Source organism: Manis javanica, chromosome 15 (genome assembly GCF_040802235.1).
Source record: "Manis javanica isolate MJ-LG chromosome 15, MJ_LKY, whole genome shotgun sequence".
NCBI classification, from domain to species: Eukaryota; Metazoa; Chordata; class Mammalia; order Pholidota; family Manidae; genus Manis; species Manis javanica.
The window spans coordinates 75107825-75124232 of record NC_133170.1 but is presented as its reverse complement, the minus strand read 5'-3'; the positions used below and the strand labels follow the sequence as shown (position 1 = coordinate 75124232).

The 16408-nt window shown below is 45.7% G+C and overlaps 1 protein-coding gene across 2 annotated transcripts in view; it reads right to left on the bottom strand.

The window, feature by feature from the left end:
- The window catches only part of SRRM4 (serine/arginine repetitive matrix 4), a 142994-nt gene that overhangs the window by 71555 nt on the left and 55031 nt on the right, over positions 1–16408 (bottom strand). The gene's annotated exons all lie outside the window — the stretch shown is intronic.

Sequence of the window (16408 nt, the reverse complement as noted above, 5' to 3'; positions counted from 1 at the left end):
AGACCCCCAAATTCCCAGTTCCAAAGGTGCTACACAGGCAGGGGGAAAAAAAGGACATCCCAGGTCAGTATCTCTGGGGAGAGGCACTCCCCCGCCCACCCCAAGCCTTGCAGGGATTTCTCCCAGACTCCAGACCTCCCTGTCCCTTCTCCCCACCATCTTCCTCCGCCTCATTTCCAAGCCTCGCCTTCCTTTTAGGATCAATTAATGGGAACAAGTGCCATTTTATCTCTTGGCTTTGGAAATCCATCAGCTGTTCCCAGCACCCCCATGGCTACTTGGAAGGAGTCAGTCCTGAGTAAGAGCGATAGAAGCCCCGTGGCGTGCTGAGGGTGGATTACCGTGCCCAGGGGTCCACCTTGCAGATGTGAGATAAATATCTAAAACTCCCAGAGCCATGGAAACCGTGGCTCTTCAAGGTGATTTTGCACATACACAAAAGGAAAGGAAAGTGGAGCTCAGATGAGGCCCCTGCCCCCACTGCGGCTACTCACACTTTCTCTGTGCTTATTGAAGGGGCCAGTTTAGAAAGAGGAGGAGAGGAGAAAAAGGCAGAAGAGGATTTGTCTGCAGGGTAAGCAGTCTGCACAAAGTCTGCTTATTCTCCCTTTCTGTCCTCCAGCTCCCAGGCTGGACCACAGTAGTGGTGCCATGATAGTATGACAGCTAACGGGTACTCGGTGCCTGCCATGGGCTGGCTCGGGTGGGGCATTGTGCCGTGAGGGCTACCTGCCCCAGATCCTTTTAACAGCTATGATGTAGGTCTATGTTTCCATCGCCGAATTACAGATGAGAAAACAGAGGCATGGGAAGTTCTGGAACTTGCCCAACGTTACTCAGCCAGGAGAGGGAGAGGCAAGGCCCTTCCCAGTCTGAATCTGGAGCCTGGCACATAAATGCCAGGCTATGCTTCTCTGGTCCTAGGCTCTACCCCCACTTGGACAACCCTGGTGGATGCAATTTATGAACATCTGCTGGGTAGGGTGTGTGCCACCAGCCACATGCAACACAGCTGGGCTGGAGAGGCCAGATTTAATGAAAACGGATCATGAGCCCTACTGTGCCACTATGCTAAGAGTTTTATGTGCATTTCCTCAGTCTCCCCACTGCTCTATTATCCCCAATTTACAGGTAAGAAAACTGAGGTTCAGAGAGGTTAAATCACTTGCCCAGGTCAAATCCAAGCCTGATGGCTTCTAGAGTCCAAGCTCTGACCCAACCAAGTCACAAAAAGGTAGCAAACCACACGTGGGCAGTTCCAATATGGTACATGAGTATAAAGAGGACAGGGCTCCCAGGTCTTACTTGTCCATGTTTGTTGAGCACCTACTCTGTGTCAGGCATGGTACTAGGCACTGGGGATAGAAGGTTGAGAAAAACAGATACGATTTCTGCCCCCATGGAAGGTACAGGCCAGGGGAAGATGCAAAAGGTATGTAACTAAGCACAAGGACATGAAGGAAACTGGTTAATACCAGAAGCACATGCAATAGGGGAGCAGAAAGGAGTGAACAAGAGAAGGCAGACTGCGGCTAGACTGGCAGCCAGGGCCAAGCACAGAGCCTGGTGGGCCTGGGCGGTGTGGGGATGTTACTCTGAGAACAGTGGGGAGCTACTGATGGTTCTCAGGCTGGAGAGCGGCCTGGTCCGTCTCACTCTTTGGAAAGACCCCTCTGGCTTCAGCATATGTACAATACTCTGGGGTGTGGATGCCCCGGATGAACAGTGTGGAGTGGGGTCAGAGCCAGTGGGAGGAAGACAGGCAGCAAGTCCCTGCAGGGATTCTGACAAGAGATGACGGTGAGTTGAGGATGGGTGGAGGGACTATGCAACCTGTGCCCAGGCCTGAATCCCTGCCCTCAATCCAGCCAGTGCTGCTGGTCCCAAGGAACATCAGCAGAAGGGGTGTGGATGATTCAGTATAAACACCTCCCTGGAGTCAAGGAAGCAACATTTCTAGGTTAGAGCCGTGGTTCTCCGACTGGAGTGTGCATCAGAGACACCTGGAGGCTTTGTTTTGGCCGGATTTCCAGGCCCCTCTCCTGGAGTTGCTGATTTGGCTAAGTCTGGGCTGCGACCCAAGAATCTGCATTTCTAACAAGCTCTAAGGTGCCTCCATGGATGTGGGGACATTTTGAGAACCGGGAGCAGAGAGCACAGAGCACCCACTTTGCAGCTACCCTCGCTTTTAGAGCTGAATCCGGTTTCCGCCTCTGTTTAACCTGGGTAAGATTGGATTACCTCTCCAGCATTGTTTTTCATCTGTAAAATGGGACCAGTAGTATCAACATTGTGAGTTTGTTGTATATTTACAGGACCTCAGGTAAAAGGCTTATTTCAGTGCTTGACACATAAAAGAGGCTCAATAAATAATGGCCATTGTTATTGCTGTTTACCCAGAGGAAAAGTTTATGACACATTAGGACTAGGACTAAAAAATGGTATCTTCAATGAGCACTTGAAATCTGGGTTCACTAAAGCAACAAGCAGATATTATTGGTAAATAATAACAAAAATTTGGTAACACTTTTTGAGGGGTTAGTCTTTGTTAAGCAAGACTTCAAAGGCAGACAGGAGACAGAGGCTGTTTCTTCAAGGCTGTTAAATCAGTTTGTCTACTTACCCATCTGTTAAGTGGGAAATCTCTTCATTCAAACACCATTTTCCCATCCATCCAAACGTCCATCCATCCAACTTCCATCCATTTAACCATGTACCCAAAGATTTTTCTAACCCCCTACACTTTGGGCAAAAAACTGTCCTGGGTACTATAAAGTGCAATGGGAAAAAGCCTCGGTCAGGTGGGTCTAGCATTCATGCCTCCTGGGAAAAAGCCCCAGTCAGGTGGGTCTAACATTTATGCCCCCTGGCGTTCCAACTGGCTCATATTTCCGTGTTTGATCTGGGGCTCTGACTGAGCTGGAGCAGTCTACAACCTGGCAGAGGTGGGCCGGGGCAAAAAAAGGGCCATGTGTCCTCGACCAACGTGAAAACCAAAGGAGAGAGGTGGTTAAGGACTAAGGCCCTGGAGAAAGACAGATCCAAGGTCAAGTCTGGTTGGCTGGTCCTACCACTTATCAGACGAGTGTCCTTGGACCAGTAACCTACTGTGTGAGCCCCAATTTTCTTCTCTAGAAAAGTGAGTGTTAATAACACCCATCTCATGTGGGTGGTTGTGAGATAATACTTAATATACATAAAGAGGTTGGCATGATAACCGATCTATATTAATCAAACACTAAACGAATCATAACTATCATTGTTAGCAGTGGAGTAGGGTACATACGGGTGGATGGGGCAATTTGCTCAAATCAGTGTCTTCCTTATTAGCTGAAGACCAACTTGACTGGGGTTTTTTCCCTGAGAATACAAATCCCCAGAGAGACATGAAAATGACTTATTTTTTCTCCTTTTCCTCAAATTTCTGTTGGATAAATCAGTGTCTGATTTGAGAAGCAAAGAACAGAAACACTTACCCATATGATTCTGATATTAATAAAGCACTTTTTGCATTTCTGAAGCATGTTTATACTCATTTTATCATGACAAACCCTAAGCTTTATATAAGCAATGTTTTCTTAGTCTCATTTTGAGAAGAAGGAAACAAGCCTAAGGAGGTTAAATGGCTTGCCTAAGATCACACAAGTTAATAGCAACTCTATAGTTAGTTTTCTTAAATATTCTTTCCACGACACCACATGACATCCTAAGTTCAATTTCTTGGTTTTCTCCCTTTTAATAAGTAGGAAACCAGAGGACTCTGGCTGACTGCTCTGGTTTTTTATACTCTAATGCCATCACTGAAAAGAAAATATGTATATGCATGCATTTTGGGCTATTGTGAATTATTAATGACAATCTTTTTAGTGTGTCAATTCCATTCCTTTGTTCAAAACATCCCTTTTGGCATTAGCAACAGCACTGAAATAAATAGTTTATTTGCCAATAACATAGCTTGTTAAATTTTAATCAAGTAGAGTATTGTGGGCACGTAGTTCCTGGGATATACCCTTTGGGAGTAAGAGAGATCACTTTAGAAATGAATTAATAATGGAGCCTTTGGAAGCCAAAATGAAATGGCCAATGGAGCCTTGATGTGGATTATCCCTATTTAAGCTGTAAATCAATGAAGTTGGCCTCACAGTATTCCCATTAACATTTTCTTGTTAATTATTTTTGGAAGATAATAGGAACAACCAGATGTGGGGTATTGTTTTGCCTCTTGTTTTCTTTTGAAAAGTATGAGCTATTCTTACAATGTTTGGAGCATGTAGTCTGCTATCACTGCATGTCAAATTCTGAGGATTTGGCATTATGGCTTAGGAATGAAGACAGGAGGCCATATCCACTGTTTCCATTCATCTCTCTCTCCCCCTCCCTCTTCTTCATGCTCAAGAGAACACGAAGCCATATTTTCTGTGTGATGGTCCTCCTTACTCATCACCAGAAGGACAGAACTATTATTGAGTTGCTTCTGTTAGTAGGCAGGGTTTTAGACAAAAATCTTTCACTCTTACTCCCACACCAATGGCTAGCACTTGTGAAATCATTGTGTGGTAGTTATTAGGGCTGTTAATTAATTCTCTTCTGTCAGGCACATAGTAGGCCTGCACTCATCCTCCTTGAATTTAGGTATGATGTGATGACTTGGTTTGACTAATGAAGGGCAGAAGGCGTGAATGTGTGTCATTTCTGAAGCGTTTCAAGGCAAGTGTGCAGTTCACCACATTCCCTTTCCCTCCACCCCAGTGGCTAGAGACATTCCAGATGACAGAGGCTCATTTAGTTCAGGCTCTTGAGAACAGACATCATGGAGTAGAGACTCCTGTTGACCCACGAAGAACAGGTGTGTGAGCCAAGAAGCCTTTATTGCTTTAAGCCCTTGACATTTGGGGGGATGTTTACTACTGCTGCCCAACCAAGCCTATCCTAACTGACCCATGCAGGATGAAGTCTCATGCATGCAGCACCATGGGAATCACATGCATTTATGACCATGTGGCCAAATATGGGACTTCTAGCTCTTTGGGGAAAGAGACTGTGGCTTGTTCATCTTGGAATATCCATTGCCCAGAAGGGTGCCAACTTTTTAGTGGATACCAATAATGTTTTCTGAGTGAATGACTTAGAAATATGAGAGCATGATCTGGAGTTAAATGGCTGAGGTGGTGATGATGGTGAAGATGACGATGGCACCCACTTTACTGAGGATACTAACATCTATGGAAGGCTTACCATGTGCCTGACACTTACGCTAAATACACTAGCAAGCAATACCTTATTCAATCCTTACAGTAATCCCATGAGGTAAATATTGATGTTGTGTTGATTTTGCATACGAAAAAGCAGAGCCATGGAGCAGGTAAGTCGAATTTCTGAGGCTATTTGTAAATGGCAGACCAGGATTCTTCATGGCAGATATATCTATTCCATGGATTCTCAGTGAATGTGGGAAATTTTGTCCTCACCCTTGATGCATTTGACAATGTCTGGAAACACTTCTGGTAATCACAACTAGGGAAGTACAAGAGGAATTAGTAAGTACAGGCCAGGGATGCTACAAATATCCTATAATGCACCAGGGCACTTCCCCACAGAATTATCCATCCCAAATGCCAATAGTGCCAAGAAGCCTCAATATATTCGTATGATGCTCTTAACCACCAAGTTACAGTCTCTGGACACATCTATCTTTTCAGAAATCAGGAAGATCAGAGCTTCAAGATTCCTACCCCATCCTCCTGGAGGATTTATTGGAAATAAATAAATGTGTTCTGAATCACAGTATAAAACATAGATTTATATACAACTTTTCAGAAGCACACATTTCCCATAAAAGTGGGAGACACCTGAAAGGTGGTGTAACTAATAGGTTCAATAGGTAAGGATGGCTAGAGCTGCAGCCAGGTACTTTTTCATTGTCGGCTTCACCAGTCTTAAATGTGTTAAATCAGCAGCCGCTGTCCTCGGTGCTGAACCACTGTCAGGCTCTCAGGGACACGAATCCGCAAAGCCCCTGGGTTTGAGAGCAAGTTCCGCCCACATGCCCAAGTGCACAGGCAGGGCTACACGTTTTTTCTCTTCTAGCCTCCACATCTCAAGGACATTGCCCCACCTTTGGAACAAGTTAATTAATATGCGGAAACATTGCTATTTTTGAGTCCCTCTTTAAGGATTTCCAGGCTGGGGCTTGACAAAGTGGCAAATTTTCCTTCCATTATTGATTCCTTCAAGCTTCAAGGACTTTTCTGTGACCAACTACACAGCCCTGCCACACATGCTGATGCACACACACACACACACACTCCACACAAAGAGATGCAGGGAGGGAACAGGCATGCTCAGATGAGACCAGGAAGCAGGGGGTCCTAAAGGAGGAGGTGGGGGAATGAAGTGATGGAGTACAGCACTTCCTTATTAAAGCAAACTCATCAGTGTCCAGGGTTTAGTCAACAGGTGAGGATGACGTTCCTTCCTCCCATCTCAGACTGTGAGCTAAGGCTGATACGATGTTTGATAAGAGCAGTGGGACAATCCCATACCACAAGCCTGTTTTTAGAGGTTGTTAGGTCTGTCAGGAAGTTGGAAAACCTGATGTGTGAGATGTGTAGGGTCCAGCACAGGGGGATAGTTCTCCAAGGCTTGGGATGGACCAGGAAGTTGAGTGACATGGAGCTGAAATTCCTGTCCTCATTCTTACACTCCTCTGGATCATACCTGGGAGGCGCTCTTGTCAAAGAAGTCCTAGACAGTGCATGGAGGAAGATGAGTAGTTCCCAATTAACTAATAGACCTCACTTTCTTTGTCTGCACTGAAGCTTGGTTAAACACCTTAGAGCCTGTGAAATTCTGCCTTGTGTAGTCTCCAAAAAATACAAGGACTGATTCTGCCATGTGTGTGTGTGTGTGTGTGTGTGTGTGTGTGTGTGTGTGTATGTGTTTGCCAAACCCAGATGCAATGCAGGACATTCACAGAGATCTGCCCCTGTAAAGAATGTCTGAGGTACAGAAAGGTTCTCAGGGAGTTTGAGTAAATGGATGAGGGTGTGTCTGAGCATGCACACATATGTAGTCATTCATGTCATGTAGGTATGTGGGAATGCTTGCATGGATACATGTGAAAGAGTCCACGAGGTTAGTGTGGGATAGGAGTGTCACACAAATAACCGTTTCTCCTTTGGATCTGTGGCTCTCTGTCTTATTTTGTTCTTCTGTCCTCTCCACCAAAGTGGTTTTTAAAAGGGGTTTTTCATCAGGACTGACATGTGAGATGTTCTCAGGCCCCAGTTGTCTCAGATTCCTTTGATACCCATTGTACTCATGGAATGTCAGAACTGAAAGGGCCGCTAATCACTTCATTTTATAGATGAAGAAACTGAGGTCCAGAGAAGTGGGTGAAATCTACACAAAGTCACATAGCAGTCAGGATCAGTGCCTGGACTTTGCCCACTCTAAGGCTATTTCTGCTCTACCGGTCATATTTCCTCAGCACCAGGAGATTGGATTGGCAGTGAGCAGGAAAGTGACTTATGAGCCAGCCAGCCCGAGTCTACATCTCGTCCTTAACATGAAGTGGCCTTGCAACCTTTTCCTTTCCCCAGAGATGCCGGACACTTCAGACTTGGAATCCGACCTTCTCTGGACTACCAGGATCTGAACTCATAGTGAACAAACGTCTCCCAGGAGAAAGATACAAAAGAAAGGTCAAGAGCCAGGTTAACTGACAGGAGACACACAGAAGATGCAACTGCCTAAAACCTTCCGTGGCTCCCCCTTGCCTTTAAGGTAAGATCACTCCCCTATGACACCCAGGAGGATACAGTCCCTTCCTATGCCTCCCCAGCCCTCTGTCTTTAGCCACGGTGGCATTTCACCAGGTGGCCGGGCCCTTTCTCACCTCAGTCCTCGTGCGTATTGGAGATGTCTTCCACTGCTCGCCTCTTCTTTTCTGGCCAACTGCTGCTTACACCATATGTCATAACCATTACTTTCTCTGCAAGCTTTCCATGGCCCTGCAAGGCCTTGATCAATGCCCCTCTTCTGTCACCCCATCACCAAGGGAGAAAGAAACAAGTAAGTTTTTATCTGGTCTCTGAATCTGGTTGGCTCAGTATTGTAGTCCCAGAGTCTAACACAGTGCCTGCCACAATAAATGAATAAATGAATGAACATTTCTCTGAGTCTCTTCAACAGAATTGACAAGGGACTGGGTATGAAGTAGAAGCCCTGGTCAGTGGGTAGGGGTGGGGGGACTTAATTGGTAGAATCAATGTCTCTGAAGCCAAGAGCCAAGCAGAGGTGATTTCAGGGCTGAGGACTGCTTTGGAAGCCCTAAATGCTGCTCTGTTGTTCACAGGCCTTGTGCTTGCTGGGCACGCAGGAGGGCTGGGCGGAGGTGTCTCCAGCTAAATAGCTGCAATCTAGGGAGAGGTAATTGCAGGTTTTGAAGGCAACTTTTTTTGTGTCTGGCTCTGTTCTGGGGAAAAAGTGATCACAGACAGACCTCTCGACTGGAGAGTGCTGAGTAGCACAGACAGCTGCAGGTGGAGTGGATGGTACTGACTCTGGCTGCTGTGGGGAGGGACAAGCCTAGAGAGAAGGTGAAGGGTGTTAAGGGGGCAGAGTCTCTGGGAGGAGAAGGTAGGAGAGAGGGAGGGAGAGGCAGAGGAATCGGGCTGGGGCTGTGTTCCAGGGAGGAGATAGGCTGGCTTGTCTCCAACCCTAGGAAGCTTCAGAAGAGGTACAGAGGGGTTTCTGACAGCAGCTTATACTTCTGAGGAATGCTCATGCTGTTATTTCTGGAAATCTATATTATGATGTACCCTCTTCCATAGATAAGGCATGCAAAGGCTAGAAGACCAATGGGTTATGAAGCTGGGTTTTTTCTACCAATGGGCTGAGTGACCTGAGAAGGTTATTTTATCTCCTGAAGTCTCTGCCTACCCATCTTTAAAATGGGCACAACTCCTGTACCCTTTGGGAGTATCTATCTCATTGCTATGAGGGTTGGAAAGGAGATGGTACATGTAAGGCACTTGACCCACTGCCTGGGGCACACTATGGGGTCAATAAAGATTAACTAGCTTCATTAACATCTTATGTTATTATTTAACGAAGATTTCTAGTGCCCCCCAAAATGTCAGGCACATAGTAGATCTAAAGTAAATATGGCACAAATAAATGAATGGATGGATGAATAGATCAGGAAACATTTTTTACATGCTCAGTGTTTTCTGTGCAGCAGTACCTGCCTTGTGTCTGCTGTTGTCTCTTTCTGGGAGCCTTTTCCATCTTCTTTCCATGACTGTCCAAGAGTTGAGACTCAGCTCAGAGAGCCTATTTTTCAGAAGGAGCCTTCCTGGCATCCCTTGGGGTGGGGGAATCATGATCGTGTTTCTTTCCTAAAAGCAGCTGTGAGGGGTGAAAAGAACCCTGGACCAAGAATCTGGGAACTTGGGTTTTCATTTCTGTTCTGTTGCTAGCCTTGAGAGTGACCTTGAATAATCCCTTGCTACTTTGTGCCTCTACTTGTCATCTGTTGAGGGGGTGAGGGGCGGTGATGATGTTTACCCTATTTTTGTCAATATGTCTCTTCTTCAAAAATATTTGATTCACTGTACCGGTTTCTGGAGAACCCCTGGTGAGCAAGAGGCAAGGTCTCCACTATAATGAATCTCACAACTTGACGTGGGAGAGACATTAAAGAAATGAGTGTTCTGAAGAACATACAATTATAAATATGTGATATGTGCAACCAGGGAAAGGAGGGGTGGGAGAGACTTGCTTAAAGTCCAAATGGCAGGAAGGAAATAACCATTTGAAAGTGGTATGAGTAAAAGCTTTCCAGGAAGAGGGAGCAGTGTATGCAAAGGCCCTGAGGCAGGAGAGAAAGTTTAGTGGGTTTAAAGAGCTGAAAAGAGGTGAGAAGGACATGAGCAATATGGGAAAGGGGAAAAGACAAGGAAGATAAAGTCAAAAAGGTGGGCAGGAGCCAGATCTGGCACAGCCTTGCAGGTCAAAACAAAGATATAAGTGAGCCGAGGGACGTCAGCTCTCTTAACAAAAGGTAAAGCCACGTGGAAATGTTATGTAAGACCAAGACTAGAGACCTGTAAGCAGCCTTTTGGTTTCTCCATTGACAAGGTGAGTTGTCATCTGTTCTGCCACCAACCCCTAGTATAATGATGGGTGTGACAAATCCTTGCAAATCAAGTGACATCTCTATATGACAGCATAGAATGCCTAAGCCTTACTGTGGCTGCACCAGGCCCCGTGGCCCTCATTATGCCAGCACTTAGACAAGGCTGAGCTATTATCAAAGGGGAGGAATATCCTGCAGACTGTTTTGGAGCCATGATGTATGTGGCTATTCTGGGCCTGGTGGGCGGGAGGCTGGGAGGAGGCTGGCCGGAAGAGCAGAGTTATTTCGGGACATCGCAGCCGGCAATTTGTAGCCTGAATGTACAGAGCGAATCTGAATAGAGTGGAGGGGCCAGAGACCCTGAACTGTTGGAAGCTGAAGGACATCCCTAGGTGGCCCCGGAAGAGATATGCTTCTGCCGTAAGGCGGTTTGGCATGGGTCCTGGAGGCAGCCGGGGCTGGGGCTGATGCCTGCTGTGTGACCTCGGGCAGGTACCCGCTAGGTGCTAGGCATGTTGCCAAACACTTGATATGCTTTCGCTCATTGTGTTGTGTCCTCCCAACAATCTTATGACAGCCTCTGTGTTATTCCCATTTTATAGATGAGGAAACTCAAGCTCAGAGGGATTAAGTAACTTGCCACAGTCCTACTTCCATTAGAGGCAGAATCCAGATTTAAACCCAGCTCTCCAGATCCCACTGTTTGCCTTGTGTTGGTCTCACTGCCTCTTCTCACCCATGGCAGAACAGAGCTGTCAGGGAACTAAATGAGATGGTACAGGCGAAATAGTCAGGAAGGCTTTTGCTGTGTAGTATCTTGGCACGTGACATCTTGGTACGATGTCACTTGGGTTACTTGCTCCCTTTCAAAAGGGCTCTTTGAAAGTACATGCCAAATGTGTGGCACTTCCTTCTTGTATGGAGATGAAGACAGGTCTTAGAAACCCAGCAGGGGCTGGTGAAATTGGGACAGTGAGAAGAGTGCTAGCCATTTGGGAAAAAACCTGTACTAAAGTGTGTTTTTTATAGAAACCATGGAGTAAAAAAAAGCTTCAAAAGTTATACATTTATAAATAACACTTATTGCATATGCTCTTTAAAATAGTCTTAAAAGGAGTGAGGGGAAGACCTTACAGTCCCCATGTGACAGCTGAAGACACTGAGACCCATTCGAGTTTATGGCTTTGTCCGAGGTCCCCAAGGAAACCCGTGGGTGAGAGGTGATGTGACCCCTGTCTGCTCCTTCCTCATGCAGGCCGTTAGCCCATGGATCTTCTCAATGAAGAGGATAAGTAAGGCTTCACAGGGGGTACGGCTTTCCCTGCTGAGCATCTGTTTTCTGCTATTATGATAAGAACAGCTGATTCTTCTCTCAGGGACCCTTTCTTTTTTATACTCAGTCCATCTGACTCAGGCAAAGGTAACCTACACCCCAGCTCCAGGGACAAACGCATGACCCTGTCCTGGCCAATCAAAGCAGCATATGCCCCTAGACACAGTGATAGGTGCTTATCTGTGACACAAGTTCATAGATAAGCACCTATCAAAACCAGGTCAATTAGAGCCAGTGAGATTCAATTCTGGGACTTTTACTAAAACTAATGGGAAGGGACCCTGTTTTCCTAGAGGTTGCTAAAAAGGGTAAGATGAAATCTTGGAGCTCCTGGCAGCCTTCTTGTCATCCCAAGAGAAGACACTGCTGGAGAAATGAATAGAGGAACACATTTGTTTAAGCTCCTGGACCCAGCTAGACCTGAAGCTATTAACTTTTCAGTTATGAGAACCAGCACATCCTCTTTATTCCTGGAGCTACCATGGTGTGGGTTACATCCCTTGTGATCAAAGGATTCCTAAATAATGCAATCACTCTCATGATCAACAAAACACCTTACTGTAAGTCTACAAAATTCGGAGCTTCTGGGACCCATGAGAGTAATTAAGGCATGCATGCTAGAATCAGACTGCCTGGGTTTGAGTCGGCCTCTGCAACTTTCTAGTTGTGTGATGTTTGCTAAGTTACTTTATCTCCTGGTGCCTCATCTGTAAAGTGGGATAATGATATCCCCTATCTTGCTGAATGACTGAGAATGTCAAATGAGACAGTGAATGTCTAACACTCAGAACAGTGCTTAGCACAGAATGAATACTCAATAAATGTTACTACTGGGACATTGATCAGAAAGGAGTTTATTTTACCTCAAACCTGGTACCTTTAGAGGCTCCATGTATACAAATACATGTACTAGTCACAAAATAAGGACAGTGAGAGTTGCCACATTTTGAGCCCCTGCTATGTGCCTTGTATGATTATTTCATATTAGCCATATAAGATAGATCATTTACAATCCCCACTTAATGGACTACAAAACAGACTTGGAGAGTCCAAAAGCCTTGCAGAAGACAGCACAGCTAGTACATGGTGGAGCTGGCACTTACCCTGGACTTGCTTTGTCTGGGTTTGTTCAAAGCCATGTCTCCCTCCAAACGTGTTTCCTAAGCCTCAGGGGCTCACACAAAACCACTCATGATCTCTGTCCATTTTTGCACGTGTTTCTTACACTTGTATCTGCTTAATGTTATTCTTGAAATTGACTTGCTTTTTGACTTAATACACTCAGTTAAAAAGGAGACCTCACATTACAACTGTAAATGGAAAATTAAGTGTCCTGTTCAGAAACAGAAGATAGCATTACAAATAGAAATGAAGAAAACAAAGGAACATTATTAAATTCTAGCCAGACACTGCTGCCTGCCCCAGGCTCTGAGCCTGACACCTGCTCCCTCTTTTGCTAAGAAAAGGAAGATAAGCACGTGTTGAGAGGTGTTAGCAACACAGTATCCCACACTGAGACAACTCTGACAATAGGAAGGATACAAAGTGAACTGAAAGGGTAGTCGCTGTCTCACCAGGTTGTTGTTACTTTACCCTGTATCCCTGGGGCTGCTTAAGTATCTCAAATAATATGGGTCCCAAACTCTGGAAAACACAGCACCCCAAACTACAACTTATCCATCCTCACAGGATCCTCCCTGTTTATACTCTACCATGTCCTCTCTTTGCCAACAGTAGGGCATCCACAATTTATCTCTATGTTGAAACTTGTTTGGAGTTAAGCTAAGCTAAAAAAAATCTTCAGTTCATAAGGTCTTTCCCCAGGTGAGTCTTGGAGACACTGTGTTGCACACAGATATGTACACCCACCCGATTACCACCTGAGAGGCACACAGGTCTTTATCAGCTGAAAGTCACTGTCCTGCCCCTCTCTTTTGGATAAGCCAGCACCCACCTGCACCCACTGCTACCAGAGAGCCACCTACACCCACACAAGAGAAGGCACTGGTGCACGGTGATATATTCCAAACAAGGAAGGTGATATAATTCTTCTTGGAAATGTGGCATGAAAGAGATGAGTGGGGCACACTGTATCTGATTCAGGCTCTTATGGGGAAAGACTTCACTTTGAATCAAATATAACCCCAGGAGATGGAAAGAAGAAAGTTATGATAAATACCTACCAAGCTCTGAAATGTATACTTGAGCTGTGTGGCCTTGGGTAAGTCATTAAACCCAGATCCAGACCCACACAATGACTCTCCCAACATCAGGACTTTTCCAAAGTTATATAGACAGTAAATGAAGTGTAGACATGCCCATGGACAGAGGGATTGTTTGCTATTTCATTCCATGTCTGACTATGCAGCATTTGCCAAAACATGTTTTATTGAACACTGGTTCTGTGGCAATAGTTGCCTGTTCCTCTGTCATGGTATGGGGGGCTGTGTACTCAGATGGGACTGGGAAACTCTAGGTTCAACAGAAAGAACCAGGTTTTGTTGCTGCCGGACTTACCAGAACCCTTAATATGTTAAGCGCAATTTGAAAGCCCAGGAAATGATGTGTTATGTAGTTTTTTGCAAAGTTGTACGGCCATAGAACTTTTAATTTGTGGTCTAGTGGGCTAATATTCCATGGAGTACCTTGGGGGACACAGCTCTGTGGTGTAATCTCAGTCAGAACACCTTCAATGAAGGGCAACTCCCTCTTTCTACTTTGAAAACTCTGATGGTTAGAAAATTCTTTCTGAACTGAGAGAAAAGTAACCTCCCTGTAACTTGTACCATTGAGTCCCATTTCCTTTTCCTTATGAGACTCTGTGAGCCTTACTCTTTTTTTCCACATGAAGTGGGAGTGATTCTAACCCTAATTGTCTCCTAGGGTTGGGGAAATTACACGAGGTGACTCAACCCTGTAAACTGCTAGTGTTGTAGGTATGTGAGCTGTCACCTGTCACGCAGCATCACAATCTCATGCCAACACAAATTACTGCAGGCAGAAACCCTTAGGACTGGCTTGTGTGGAGACCAGTGATTCAGATCTGGGTTTCTCGACCTTGGCCCTATTATTTTGGTCCTGTGCCCTTCAGGATGTTGAGCAGCACCTCTGGCTTCTATCACTAGATACCAGTAGTAACCTCCCAGGTGTGACAACTGAAAACAACTCCAAATATTGCCAAATGTCCCTGGGGCAATAAAATTGTACCCACTTGAGAATCACTGCTCTAGATCAGCAAGCTTTCTGTGAGGATGGAAATGCCCTGTGTGGGGTATCTGTGCTGTCCAATGTGGCACCCCTAACACGCATGGTTACAGAGACGGAAGTGATGGACTTTAAAACTGAATAGCAAATGTAGTATTACATAAATCAATTTAATAGTGAAGTTTACTTTTTAAATCTTTATGTAAATATACATAGCCAACAGTGGTAAGTGGCTACCACATTGGACAGTGCAATTTGAGGCCCATCTATTCACTCCACAAATATCTGTTGAGCGTGTAGTATATGCCAACCGCCATGGTACATCCTGGATTTATAGTGAAAAATGACAGCTATGACGCCTGTTCTCGTCAACTAGGAGACACAGGGAAGTAAGCTAGTATGCAGGACAACATGTGCTTCAGGCTTGCATACCAGAAGATTACCTCCCCTACAGGCCTGTCACTCTGACCAAAATCCTGCCACATGTACTCCACTGAATTGCAAGGTCTCCAAAAGACACGTATGTTATCTCAAGAGGAAAATGTCTTAACACACACTGCTGTATCAGGGTGGGTTTGTTTATGTGATTAGCTGCACTGCCCATCCCCACGAGCTCCCTGAAGGCACAGTTCTGTCTTATCATTACCACCAACAGAAACGGGCCCAGGGCCTGGCACCTGTGGGTGATCAGCAAATACTTGAAAGGAAACACCCAGAACAGACCCCAAATATTCTATTAAAGAAGATTCTCGGAATCTTGTCATGTCAAGAACAACCGAACAACCTGACTATACTTCTCCTTGCTTGGCACAATATTCCAGTAGCCGGCACAGAGTATGTGCTTAATAAATATTTGTTGACTAAAGAGGCAAGAGGTTGGGGAAGACGCAAAGCCTGCGACAGTTCCTGGGAGGTGTTGCTCAGATATGAAGAGTGTGTGACTGTCCTAGACAAGGGACCCTACATGGGGCCTAGGGATAATGATAATTTATTACTACACTTATTATTACTCTTTGTTATGGCCTGAATTGTGTGTCCCCCCAAATTCACATATTGTAGTCCTAATATCCACTCTCAGAATGTGACTGTGTTTGGAGATAAAGCCTTTAAATGGGCAATTCGGGTAAAAGGAGGTCACATGGGTGGGCCCTAAGCCAATATGACTGGTGTCCTTATAAGAAGAGAGGATTCAAGCGAGACGGAGACTGAGGAATGGCCGTGTGAGGACACAGTGAGATGGCAGCCCTCTCTAAGCCAAGGACAGCGGCCTCAGGAGAAACCAACCCTGCCCACCCTTTGATCTGAGACTGCCGGGCTCGGGAACTGCGAGGAGATGAATCTGCCGGTGAAGGCCCCTGGTCTGTGTATCTTAGGGCAGCCTGAGCTGAGCAGTGCCCTGCTGATCATCTGAAACACACCAGGCTCTGTAGCAAGTGCTCCCCTTGCATTCCCTCACTAATCCTTGCCCTGGTTCCCTGAGGTCTATTCTCCACCCCGCGACCAGAGTGATCCTTTCCAAAGGAAGTCAGGGGGTGTCACCCCTATTCTCAAATCTGGGCTTCCGGTCTCACTCAAAGCAGAAGTCTTAAGTCCTTATAATCAACCAAAAGCCATCGCACAGATTGGCCACCTGTTGCCTCTCTAATCTCCTCATGCTCCTTTCCTCCCAGATTGTTCCCACTATGCCGGCCAAGGATGCTTCCCCCACTGAGGCTCTTTCGCATTTGTAC